At 42.5% G+C, this 12,194-nt stretch overlaps 2 long non-coding RNA genes across 2 annotated transcripts in view; one reads left to right on the top strand and one right to left on the bottom strand.

Annotated features, from left to right (window-relative positions):
* The window catches only part of LOC310685712, a 32,866-nt gene extending 23,954 nt beyond the window's left edge, over positions 1-8,912 (top strand). Inside the window, exon 3 of the long non-coding RNA XR_014515416.1 lies at positions 8,297-8,912. This is a non-coding gene — a long non-coding RNA (uncharacterized lncRNA). The remainder of the gene's footprint in view (positions 1-8,296) is intronic.
* LOC310685722 lies at positions 8,371-11,630 on the bottom strand. Its single transcript, XR_014515431.1, has 3 exons — positions 11,364-11,630; positions 10,033-10,116; positions 8,371-8,506 (listed from the first exon to the last, which is right to left on the bottom strand). It is a non-coding gene; the product is annotated as an uncharacterized lncRNA (long non-coding RNA).
* Between the last annotated feature and the right edge of the window lie 564 nt (positions 11,631-12,194).

Below are 12,194 nucleotides of genomic sequence, written 5' to 3'. Positions count from 1 at the left end.
AGCAACAGTATCATGTTGATTGGACCTGTAAACGATGGCTCTCAATTCAGTCTAAATGTATCATTTTTTTAAAAAATTGCTTTTTAAAAAATGCAATCACATTCCATGGGCTCATCCCCTAGATGAAGATACTGACAAATGCAGTAAAGCCACTTCATTTAGAGAGAGGATTAATAACTTCAAAGTTGGAAGCAGAATGGAAGTGAAAGGTGAAACTCAATACAGTTGAAGGCTAATGGAAATGTTTCAATACTTTTAAGTACTAAGTTACTTAATACTTCATGTCTGGGTTTGTTTGGTTTTATTTATTTATTTTTTAAAAAATGTATCTTAAACCCTAATTTATGCAGTCCCAGAATGGTAGTCCCTTTAGTCTGGTAGCTGCAACAAACGGAAAGCCATGAGGTATCTTAGACTAATAGATTTCTTGCAGGTTTAAGCTTTTTAGGGTCAGAAGCCACTTTGTTAGATGTGAAAGCAGGCATAATAGTGATCAGGAAAAACACCAGTGTTTACAGAATAAGAAGCTACTGCTCTGATCCTAGCTGCTTTGGGATATTTTCCTCATTCATAGACTGAACACACAGATGTGAGGGGGAAATAAAAAGTAGAGTTATGCACAAATAGTCTCCCAAAATTCTCCATCCTAACTGTGGGCAGAAAAAATGCATTAGGGGCAGGGCTGGATTTAGATGAAGAGAGACCCTAGGCTACTCTACTTGTGAAGCCCCTCCCAATCCCCCACCCTCACAACTAGAAGAAAATGAAAGTGTGTTATAAACAAAATTGAGGGAAGCCAAGGATGATGATGGGTATTTAAAATTCTGCAATTCACAATTTCACCTCTAAAGGATATAAGATATTCTTTAGAAGAGTGACTAGTGGGGTGCCACAGGGTTCTGTCTTGGGCCCGGTTTTATTCAACATCTTTATCAACGACTTGGATGATGGACTCAAGGGCATCCTGATCAAATTTGCAGATGACACCAAACTGGGAGGGGTGGCTAACACCCCAGAGGACAGGATCACACTTCAAAACGACCTTGACAGATTAGAGAACTGGGCCAAAACAAACAAGATGAATTTTAACAGGGAGAAATGTAAAGTATTGCACTTGGGCAAAAAAAATGAGAGGCACAAATACAAGATGGGTGACACCTGGCTTGAGAGCAGTACATGTGAAAAGGATCTAGGAGTCTTGGTTGACCACAAACTTGACATGAGCCAACAGTGTGACGCGGCAGCTAAAAAAGACAATGCAATTCTGGGCTGCATCAATAGGAGTATAGCATCTAGATCAAGGGAAGTAATAGTGCCACTGTATTCTGCTCTGGTCAGACCTCACCTGGAGTACTGTGTCCAGTTCTGGGCACCTCAGTTCAAGAAGGACACTGACAAACTGGAACGTGTCCAGAGGAGGGCAACCAAAATGGTCAAAGGCCTGGAAACGATGCCTTATGAGGAACGGCTAAGGGAGCTGGGCATGTTTAGCCTGGAGAAGAGGAGGTTAAGGGGTGATATGATAGCCATGCTCAAATATATAAAAGGATGTCACATAGAGGAGGGAGAAAGGTTGTTTTCTGCTGCTCCAGAGAAGCGGACACGGAGCAATGGATCCAAACTACAAGAAAGAAGATTCCACCTAAACATTAGGAACAACTTCCTGACAGTTAGAGCTGTTCGACAGTGGAATTTGCTGCCAAGGAGTGTGGTGGAGTCTCCTTCTTTGGAGGTCTTTAAGCAGAGGCTTGACAACCATATGTCAGGAGTGCTCTGATGGTGTTTCCTGCTTGACAACCATATGTCAGGAGTGCTCTGATGGTGTTTCCTGCTTGGCAGGGGGTTGGACTCGATGGCCCTTGTGGTCTCTTCCAACTCTATGATTCTATGATTCTATTCTATGATTCTATATTATTGTTAAATACCATGGTGATTTTTAAAAATGTATAAAATTAACACTGAAAAACTTTTGCAATAACTGAACTTTGTAAACCCTGGGCAGGCCCAGTCTTCCTGTTATAGACTTGCTGGGATTGACAAGGGATTGACAAGGCATCTGACCCTCACCTGAATCTCATAGCTCTCCTGGCGAGTCCTTTGGTCTGCAGCCACAGTGTGGAAATAAAGGATGAGATTGCCCTCCACATACCATGCACTCTACTATTCAAATTAGGCCCCAGTGTTTTTGTTACACTCCGCTTATCCCTTAAGTAATCAATTTTAATCTAGAATTTAAATTCTCAAAACTTTCTTATTTGTTAATTTGAGCAACATAACCACTGCTCTCACTTCATTACAAACAGTGTTTCTACCTGCAACACACTTGAGCAAACCTGCTCCTTTTCCTCTCACAGATATTTTGTTGCTGTTTGGAACTGTAGCTGCCTCTGATTAGTTATCATTTAACTCTTGGGGGAAATAATTAGCATCACACGTCATGTGCATGGAAGTTGCCGAACCAATTAACCAACCAGAAGGATTACTGTTAATAGCACCAGTTTTCCTAGAACTTTATATTGCTGGATAGTTTTGATGAACTGCAAAAGCATTTTTAGTTTGCTTTCTGTTGCCACCATGGAACTTTTCTTTATTAGTCCCACTTTGTTTTGTACAATTCCTTGCAAATGAAGGAAAACAACTTTTCTGCTTGCATACGTTGATAATATAATTTTGGTTACTGAGGACAAACAAGATTGTACAAAAACAAGATTGGGTGCAGGCCTGGCCAGGACATAGGTGTCCTGACTGTGACAAAGGTGACCTGTGTGCTTGCTTGCTTGATTAACAGCTGTTGGGAACTTCAAGGTCCCTGTTCTCCCTTCTCATGGTCTTTGTACTGGACCTGGAAATGACAGGGCAGGAGCTACACAGAGCAGGGCCCTTTCACTGGTGGTGCCCATTGTATGCCTTGCTCTTCCCAGACCTGCTATATTTTGGCCTGTATTTTGGAGCTTTATAATTTAGGAAGACTAACGCTGACATATGAGCAGATTTTATTTGCTGCTATTTTGGGCTTCTGGTGCACCAGGGTTACACCAACGTAATAGAGTTCGCCAGGATACCAGAACGGATACAATTTATGAGCTTTCTCCATTATCTGCACAGCAGGGGGTGTTCAGTCAACAGTGCAAAGGCTGAGCTGAAGCATTCCCTGCTGATTACCTGCTTTCAGCAATAGGGGTCGCTGTTTGGTAGTACCCAGTTGGTTAGCTGTCAGATTCTAGAGCTCCCTATTGGTGGCTCTTAGGTATGTCACAAAATACAGAGTCCACTCATAAAACACAGTGTTCATTCATAAAGCAGTGACATCAATCTCCATTGCTACATATTGGGTGTATATTTCAGTGGTTGAATGTATAGGTTTATGGTCATGCTGTATTGTAGTGCTTATGCGACTGTGAATAAAAGGTGGCTGGGCTCATTGTCTCAGGGTTGGGGGGGGAGAGGTAACAAAACTGATTTCCAATAAGTGCCCTCCCTTTATTTTCATAACAGGTCCTTGAGTCTGTACTCTGAATAGTGACACCAGGGACCTAGAGTATGCAGGGCTTGTCAGTCCAACCCCATGCACAGTCTCATCAGGGCTGACCTTAGGGCAATTGGAGCTATTTGGCCAAATTGGGCTCCGCATGCCACTCCTAAGCCCCCCCCCCCCCCGCACCAGGGCAATCTGGATGGATTTTATTTAAATCTATAAGATTTTGCAGACTTTGGCTGTGAACTGAGGCCCTACAAAAAAAATAAAATCAAGTTGCACCCCACTGCTTCAAATTGGGCCCCACTGGCTAGCCCTGAGTCTAATAGTTGCTGGGTCTGAGTTGCCCTGCCCTTGCATGAAGTCTTGGGTTTACAATTTTGGGAGAGGGGAGTCTGCCCGCTGGGGAGCGGGCAGGCTGGCGAGGCCCTAGGCTTCAGCCTACTTAGACTATACAGTGGTGCCTCAGGTTAAGAACTTAATTTGTTCTGGAGGTCCATTCTTAACCTGAAACTGTTCTTAACCTGAGCGACCACTTTAGCTAATGGGGCCTCCCGCTGCCGCTGCGCGATTTCTGTTCTTATCCTGAAGCAAAGTTCCTAACCCGAGGTACTATTTCTGGGTTAGTGGAGTCTGTAACCTGAAGTGTCTGTAACCTGAAGTATCTGTAACCCGAGGTACCACTGTACATAAATCCAGCACTGATTAGGGGAGAGAACCATTTCAGTCAATTTATCTAGGGAAAGAGAAATTCTCCACCAATTAATTCCAGGGGGATTGAGTTCACCATTAACAGTTGTAAACCAGTGCAGTGTCTTTGTCCCCCCCCCCCCCAAAAGGGGAAATAACTCAGAAATTATCTCAGAAGAATCTCCTTTGAGAAATTTCAATCCATCTCTCGCACATGCTAGGTGTCTCTCACCTCTGTGTGTCCACCTAAAGGTCTGAAAGGAGCTTCATGTGTGTCCACCTCAATGTATCCCATAATAATAACTGACTGCAGTTATCTCCAGATGCTAGTTATCTCCTGACAAAGAGTCATTTATGGATATAGCAATCAAGAACGCCCATTGGTGTATCATGGCGTTTCTTCTTTCCGCACCCCTCCCAGCAGTCATTTCTCCTTTGGTCACTGCTGTGAATACATAACCACCTGTCTCCAGGCACTGCATTCATCGGCAGGGTTGATTGGGACTACCTGGCTTAAGGTGGGCAATAGCTGACCAGTGAGACACAATGATCTCTCCCACCGACAAAGGCAACCTGTAGTGTTCATACCTTATGCCAATCAGGCTGAGTTTAATAACTCCTAACTGCTGCCTCCCACATTGTCTTTGCTGCATTAACAGCATGGAAGTAATCTCTCTGGAGTGCAAGCCTGGGCAGTGTGTAGAGAGGGCCTGGACTGCCCAGCAGTGGTGTAGCATGGGTTGCTAGGCCCGCAGGGAGGGTGTGGATGGGAGGGAGGGAAATGGACAGAGTATGCATACACGTTCAGTTGGCTAATGGCGTCTGCATCACCCAGGAGATCGCAGCTGCTGAGATAAGAAGAGTTGTCTGGAGAGGTCACTTTCTGGTTCACATGGGGAAGCCATTTTAAATGGAGCTATGTGACGGAAGTATGCAGCAATATTGAGGCAACACAGGGTGTTTAAATTTTGTGCCCCTAACAATTTTGCACTCAGGGCAACTGCCTCTGTGCCTCCCTGCCTCTCACACTACACCACTACTGCCCAGACATTATGACCCCACTCTTGGTCTTCATGTGGTCCTAAGGAAAGCAGAGCAATACATTTGGCACCAGCTTGGCTTCAGGAATTGCTGGAAAGAAGCATACAAGGTGCTATTCAACCACCTTAGGGATTCTACATGGTATTTGCGTAGGGTTTACTTAGCCCTTTCTTCTCCTGAAGATATCCTGCAAGGAAGCAAGTAATGGTTATCGTCTAATTTTTATCAGAGGGAATCTTTCATCTAGAGTCCTCGGAAGGTTTGATCTGAAGTCTCTTGCCATACAAGGTCTTCAGCAAGGCTTAAGGTGTTACTTTAATTGGATGTGTGGGGAAAGGGTTGATAACAACTCTTGTATTTATATTCTTAGGTAAGCTGGTTCTTCGTTCATACTAATGCATTTTGCAGATTTTCCTTTGATGAATTAGAGCACTTACTTTCATTTTCCAGAATTGGATGTAGAAGTAGCGGTAATATCTAGATATTATTTTATTTTGGAGCAGGACAGGAGCCTTATGATAAGGAGTCCAATGCGAGACACGGTAGTTCTCAAGAACATTATCAAGAGTATGGCAAAGAGCCATATTGTTAGTTTGTAGCACTCATCTTAGATGGCATGTAACTGCGTATAGGGAATACTGCAGACCTTGGAACTACAATAAACCCCATAGGCTTGCACTTTTTATGAACTTGAGATCCATCACTATGTCCTTTACTATCAGCTCAAGATGCCATTTCTCCTCAAGCACTACAGGAACACAGCTTTGCCACATTGCAGAAATGTCTCGGCCTTGGCAAATGTGTCTCTATTTATATTGTTCTCCCTCCAATGCTCAATATACAATTTTTTTAAATTCAATCATTCCATTAAGTTCAGCTACATTCCATTCTTATAGGCGAGTCCTTTGAGGGGTCTTATTGGTGAATGTGTACACACAGAGACTTTACAAAATTTTATTTTGCCAAGAAGAAGCAGATTTTATTGGTCCATGTCTATGCAACCCAGGAACGCTTAAAAGTTTTTTTTAAAAAAATAGACTGTCTAGCAAACCTACAGGTATATTTCACAACAAAAAGATAGTAGAACCATAGAATCTTATAGTTGGACGGGACCACAAGGGTCATCTAGTCCAACCCCCTGAAATGCAGGAATCACAGCTAAAGCATCCATGACAGATGACTATCCAAAGTCTGCTTAAAAACCTCCAAGGATGGAGAGTCCACCACCTCTCGTGGGAGTCTGTTCCGCTGCCGAAGAAGCTCTTACTGTCAGAAAGTTTTTCCAAATGTTTAGTCGGAATCTCCTTTCTTGCAACCTGGTATTCTCAGAGGACTACATATGGCAAATTGGAAGCACAGATTACCCTTTGAGCTCAAAGCCAACGGTCTGGGTGGGTTTTTGCAAGTAGAGGGTCAGAGTGAGAAGGGATAATAAATGCATTCCTTTAAAAATGTGTTTATCGTCTTTTTAACCCAACCTTCCTCCAAAGACCTGAGAGTGGGCTACATAACCACACAACCCCTCTATTTTAGAACAATCCGGTGAGGTGCATTAAGGTTAGTTCAGGCATAGGCAAACTCCGGCCCTCCAGATGTTTGCGACTACAATTCCCATCACCCCTGACCACCGGTCCTGTTAGCTAGGGATGATGGGAATTGTCGTCCCAAACATCTGGAGAGCCGGAGTTTGCCTATGGGTTTGCCTGGGTTAGAGGTTGCAAGTGACCCAACGTCATCCACTGAGAGCTTCATTGCTGGATCGGGATTTGAATTGTGGACAGTATTTCCTACTCAGATTAGATCCATTGAAGTTGGTCACAACTACCATATTCGTTTCATTTTTTTATATAATATTTTTTATTAATTTTTAGCATACAAAAATTTTAAAGACATACCACACAAATTATTATACATATGTCCTTGTTTGGACTTCCTTCAGCATCTTTGATAGTCTTCCGTCTTGATTATTTCTCCTGCAATTCTTAACTTACTGTATTTTTCGCTCCATAAGACGCACCAGACCACAAGACGCACCTAGTTTTTGGAGGAGGAAAACAAGAAGAAAAAATATTCTGAATCTCAGAAGCCAGAACAGCAAGAGGGATCGCTGCGCAGTGAAAGCAGCAATCCCTCTTGCTGTTCTGGCTTCTGGGATAGCTGCGCAGCCTGCATTCGCTCCATAAGACGCACACACATTTCCCTTTACTTTTTAGGAGGGAAAAAGTGATTCTTATAGAGCAAAAAATACGGTAATATTGCCTTTACATTTTCAAGCAAATCATTTCTCCCTTCCCATTTTTACAATATTTCTTAAATTACTCCTCACAGAACTTCCTGTAGTCCACCATATTCGTTTCAATGGGTCTTCTGTGAACACGACTTAGCTGAATACAGTTCTGAGTCTCCCTCGCTTTCACCATTGGCCTCTGGCAGCCAGATGTCCATTGGATGCATATCTGGTGCATTATAACACATCATGAAGATGAGTGCGTTATAATAAGTACAGCACAAGCCAAAATCTAGAATTAAATTAACCTGAGATGGATAATGTATTAGATTTGCTTAACATGCAGCTGAACAAACAGGGATCTCACTGTGGCCTTTTAAAAATGGAATTTGTTAGTATGACTCTGATAAGAACACAGTGTGGTATTTAGTGTTCCAAATATATTTTGATTGTGTGACTTTTTGTTAAATTTATGAGAGGCATTTATCACACAGAGAGCACTCAGCAATGTACAATCCAGAGATACTCAACCATCTCTCTTTAGCTTGAGTAAAGTTGCCTAGATAGAACACTTCTAGAATCACCTCTGGCCTTTCCCTTCCCTTTTTCTTCCTTCTTGCCTTGTTACACAAAAATAGGGGTATATAGAAAAGATCTTCCACAGCATGAGAGATCAAAAAACAAACAGTGCTGTAAAATCATTCAACAATTCTTGGCAAGAATCCCTAAAGGTAGGCATAAAATACTAGCAGAGTACTATGAGGCAGAGGTCATCGTAAGGGAGTCACAGCCAATTTCAAACCCTGTCTGTTTCCAAAAAAACCCCACATTGATACACACTCAAACGTATTGTTATGTTACAGATCTGGAGGTTCAGTATTGTGGAATACCTGGGAAGAAAATGGTGAAAGTTGTGAGGTTGAGATGCTCTGAACAAAAGGTTGGCACTACCTGAAGATCCAACAGAGTTCCAAAGAACATAAAACATCTGTCAGAGATGAACAGCGGGAACAATATCTGAGCAGAGCCACGAGGGGGAAGGCAAATTCCTTTTTCAGGTGCTTTTTTTAGTTCTGTGAAAAACAAGGACCAAAAGCCGTGTGAATCAAAGCTTCATAAGCAAACCCCGAAGAGATGGCATGCCTCAATATTAGTTAGGAATGAGAATTTTGTATCTCCCCACCATATTTCAAAAGTATAGCTATTCTTCTTCTTCTTCAGTTATTATTAAATGCATGTCCATGGTGCTTCATGAAGAACAAAAGGGAAGTTTCTGAGAAGCATATGTAAACCTCTTAGAGGTTTTTAGTGATTAAGCGGTATATAAATCAATTAAATAAAATCTAAAGTTCAATATGGGGAGACTGTGGGGCGAGAGGAGTTCAGTAATACTTGCCTTGGCTTAGTCACAGTAGGGCATGTTAATTTATCCACCTTTTCCCTCTTCACCCAATGCAGTGATGGAGAGTAAGAAATATTTTGAAGAAACATTCTCTACAGCCTCATTTTATTCTCATGGCAAAGTCTCAGGAGGTCAGGGTTGACAGACTCTAGCAATGGTACCCAAGCACTTACTCTGTGTGTTGCCATGGAAACATCCCAGAGGAAGGAGTAACCTGTAGTCTGTGATGCTCTGGCACCAGCGCTGGAGATTGTGGGAATGTGACGGGGCATTGCAGCTATAAGCTCAGCAGGGGCCAAGTGGCGTAAGTGACCAGTAGGACTTCATTTGGTCCTGTCACAGAAACTTGTCACTCAGGCATAGAGCAAGCTCTCCATCTGCCCATGATTACCTGCTTATGGACTCATCTCAAGACCACCAACCCTGGCCAGAAAGTTCTTCCAAGCCATAGGTTTAAAATAAATAGGAAGTCTAATGTGGCAAGCATGTGCATCATTTTTAGAGGGAACATTGCTTGTAGCTATTTTAGCAAAGTGACCCACTTTCCATCCTCTTACAGTGAGTAATCAATGCTAACTGTGATCCTAAGGCTGGGGGTGGGGAGTTATCTGCCACACATAGAGGGTTGGACCTGGGAATACAACGCAATCTAAACCATGTTTACTCAGACGTTAGCCCTATAGAATTCAATGGGGCTTACTCTCAGGTAAGTGGGGCTAGGAGTGCATCCTTTGGCTTCATTCAGACCATGCTTTATTCCATGTGCCCATTTCCTTACCTGATATTTTCCACATTTTACATATCTCTCACATGGCATAAAAGCCACTTGCGGAAAACCAAGCAAAATCTAGTGAAAGTTTTGGTGCTCGTTTTTGTAATTTGCTTCCAGATTTATTTATTTTTTGGCAAGCATGTTAACCCGCAAAAAACATGTTAATCATTGCATCGTAATGATGAAATACTGGACAGTATTTTGGCATAAAATTATTTCCTGCCTTTGGAAATTGATCAGAAAGCCACATTTCCATAACACAACAGGTAACACAGTAGAAAGGGAATGTTTTATTAAGTGTTAGCATTATAATTAGGAAAACTAATGTACAAATCCCCACATGTCAATGCACCATTAGTCATGTTTAGAAGAGAGCAGTTGAAATCAACATGACTTAAGTTAGTCTGAAAGCATGTGACCATCACCTTGATGAAGCTAAGCAGATCTGGAACTGGTCAGTTGCCTGGATCATCGGCTGCCTGAGAAATACATGAATGGCACCTTCAGTTCTGTGATGGAAGAGAGGCAGAATGTAAACATAAGAAAATAAATGAAATGAGTTCCATGAGCTAAAATCACACCTTTGAGTTAATTATGACCTCTCAGTGGACCATAGTGTAGCACATGATGGCTTTTAATCACTGTAACCAAATGACACTTGTAGCCTTGATTATGCTCACCCTACGTGGCATAGGGTCCATTTGAGAAATGCAAATTTGTTAGTACACAATTGTTTTTAAAGGAGTCAATGTGTGCTCTCTGTCTGTGTGTGTACATACAATATATATGTGTGTGTGTATGTATGTATGTTTATGTATGTGTGTACATGTGTATAAACTGTACATGCATATCTGTGTGTAAATGTAGGTCACTCTGAAGTATCTCTTGCTGTAGCAGTTTATAACCTCCCACTGCTTTGGTCTGGCATATGTCTCTAGTAATAGGTAGTCTTTGACTGCGGCAAGCTTTTGTGTCCTTTCAGTGTGCTCCTCCTTTGAAGTCAAAGAGTTCATTTTGTTTGAAGCATTTGACTCTGGGCACTGTGCAACTCAATTTCACAGTTTAGTTATTACACGTTCTTGCCAATCATATTAAGATTGCATATTACAGAGTTACGGTTTCAAAAGGTTAGGCACATGCTCTTTAATACTTTGTGCAATTCTGCTGTCACACTTTCTCCTTTGATTCCCCCGCCCTACATCTAAGCTAAAGGAACAGCTTGCCTCCTTGTCTTGAGAAGGCTTCCTTCTCAAGGAACCACAAGGAGAGCCTGTGTGTTGAAACACTCAACATTAACTACTGTAGATGTGATTATGCACAAAACCATCAGTGCAGTATTATATGTCAGATGAGTGAAAGAAACCAACATCATTTGTATAAACTACATATTATCAGGGCTGCCTTCTTGGAAGGATTCTAGAAAGTTTAAAGAGAACATTGTAGCATGTAATTGTAAGTTAAGAGCACTGAGGGGTCTGCCCAGGAAAAGTCTCCAAGTTCAGATAGAGAGGTCTGGATGGGCGCAAGTGTGATCAAAAGGGAATAGCAACCAATCATGGGTTCCTAGGCCTATCTGTTTGGTACTTAAATTTTCAGAGAGGTTTGTCACACTCAGGGATTCATCCCTGGGGTGAAACAAATTTGGAAAAGGGCTGTTTCATTACACAGTTGAATATGCTAGCATGGGAGCCACAGGCTAGGATCTGTTATAGCAGCCCATAGCAATATTATGGAGGGACTGAGGGAATATTATTACCAGGAGAATTCTGTTCCAGGGTTTCCTGGTCTTTGCAGCTGTCAGTTTCCTCTTTTTTTAGTTCAGAGACACAAGCAAGACATTTGGGAACCATGGATAATCAGTGTGTGGTGGGGGTGGGGGTGGGGGAGAGAGATCATGCCCACCATCTCTGCTCCACAGCGGGTGGCGCTGTGGTCTAAAACACTGAGCCTCTTGGGCTTGCCGATCAGAAGGTCGGCGGTTTGAATCTTTGTGATGGTGTTGAGCTCCCGTTGCTCTGTCCCAGCTTCTGCCAACCTAGCAGTTCAAAAGCACACCAGTGCAAGTAGATAAAACAGGTACCACGGCAGCAGGAAGGTAAACAGCATTTCCATGTGCTCTGGCTTCTGTCTTGGTGTTCCATTGTGCCAGAAGTGGTTTAGTCATGCTGGCCACATGACCTGGACAAACACCAGCTCCCTCAGCCTGAGTGACGCACCCCATAGTCACATTTGACTGGACTTAAGCGCCCAGGGGTCCTTTACCTTTTTTTTACCTTACTCCCACCTTACCTGCATTGATTCAAAAGACTTAAAATAATCACAGTATGTACACATTGTACGTGTACAAACTCTGTTGGGATCTTTGGATTGACTCACAGAGGCCAGGAGTGTAGAAAATGGACACCATCCTGTTTCTCCATCACTGATTTTATGTGATTCCTGAATGCCTTAGTAGGGCTTCAGTCAAGTGCAGATTCATTCCATCTTTACTAACCAGGAAGACACATTAAGTGGCTTTCTATCGACTTGGTAAATGGGTAGAGCTCATCCCCGATGCAAAGTTTTGTATCAGCTTTCTGTTCTTGAA

This window comes from Podarcis tiliguerta (assembly GCF_965153285.1).
Source record: "Podarcis tiliguerta genome assembly, chromosome: 9".
Classification (NCBI taxonomy): Eukaryota; Metazoa; Chordata; class Lepidosauria; order Squamata; family Lacertidae; genus Podarcis; species Podarcis tiliguerta.
This window is presented reverse-complemented; position numbering and strand designations above follow the sequence as displayed.